Below are 1,694 nucleotides of genomic sequence, written 5' to 3' on the forward strand. Positions count from 1 at the left end.
AACTACTGCGCATGTGCAAACGGGACAAAAGTTGTGTATTGCAGGTTTATGTCCCTTGTGAGGTCGAGTAAATGACACGCCCTGCTGATCGATGTGTTGATAATTTTGTCTACTCAGCTGAATATGATACACTTGTGATTTAATCACTTCTTCGTATCAGCGCGTGTCATTATTTGTGGCTGGTTTTACTTTCAACCCAGTGTAAATGGAAACAGCCTGTTAGAAAAAAAGAAAAGAAAAAAGGAAACCAACTGAGCCGGTATTTTATTGGCCGTTCTGTTAAAACATCTATAACTTACTGTTTCAAGTAATACTACTCCCCCCCCCCCCTTTTTTTTTCTTCCTTTTCTTAATCAGCATTTTTTTTTAGCACTGCATACACTGACCTTGAAATGACAACAACAAAAAACAACAACAACAAAAAACCCAACACAACTCGACTCGGAGAGCCGAGTTTTTCAGTGATTTCGAAAAACTAAAAACAAAACAAAACGCGACGAAGCCCGCGGCCCGGCGGTTTAAATGTTGGCGACTCAATTCGGAAATGTCAACAATGATTACATGTGTATATGTATGTGTTTGTGTGTGTGCGCGCGCACGTGCGTCCCGAGTCAGTCAGTGTTTGTATGTGCCTGTGGGTGCCAGTGTGTGTCACTGAGTGCGCGTGCGGCCGTGTGCCTGTCACGGCTTTGAGTGTGTGTGTGTGTGTGTGTGTGTGTGTGTAGTGCGTCAGTGTGTATGTGGTGACGGACTCCGCCAGCCACCTAGTTCATACCGGCGCCGCCGGCACTGCTGTTCGCATCGATGTTTGTATGCACATCATAAGATAGGTCAGAGCGAACAACAATAACCCGGTGTCATCAGTGCAGTGAATCTGAGAGGTAGGCGGGAGTGAGAGGGAGAGCCTCTCGATCGGGGACGGAGAGACTGCACTGTGGCGGGGATTAGGGGGGCCCCGGGGTGGAGGGGGCGGGGGGGGGGGGGGGGTGACGGGGAGGGGGAATAGAGGAGATGAAGTTACCAAACTGATTCTCAGTTTCATTTGACAACCGACTCGGAAGTCAGCCATCTTGTGTGCCGTGTCCGTCGTTTCTAAAAATCAAAACAACAAACCAAAAACAAAACCCCATCACCATCCGCCCACGGAAAAGTAACTTCAAGTTTTTAGGCTGTTGTCAAGGCGAGAAGAATTTATAGACTCTGAAGGAGGTCGTCAGCACTACTACAAGAAACTGATGACTGAGAGCGGCACCGCAGCGGAGAGAACACTGAGACGGAGAGACTGACGTACTGCTGAGGGGCCGGGAGAGATTTTGACGGTTAGAAATACACAGATATTTTCAGACAGACGGATACCATATACCGATATAGAGAGAGCCGCCGGGAACTGAGAACGAACGAAGGAACGGTTTTATTCAAATAAAGGCCAAAGCCCCTTAATGAAGGGGTGTGACATAAGTCAGTACAAATACTGGACTTATAACCGCTGATCATACCACACTTTTACATTATAAATACAGTCAGCAAAAGAAACTAAGATGATGATGTCATAATGTTCAGTCTTTCAATGATTTGTAAATATAAATAGCGACTGAGTCCACAGAGAGTAGCCTCATCAGGACGACAACAACACATTTGATCTAAAACTGCAATGATTATTACATTACTTAGATTCAATTAATTTCGATCTATGG

The sequence above is a fragment of the Babylonia areolata genome, chromosome 6 (genome assembly GCF_041734735.1).
Source record: "Babylonia areolata isolate BAREFJ2019XMU chromosome 6, ASM4173473v1, whole genome shotgun sequence".
Taxonomy (NCBI): domain Eukaryota; kingdom Metazoa; phylum Mollusca; class Gastropoda; order Neogastropoda; family Buccinidae; genus Babylonia; species Babylonia areolata.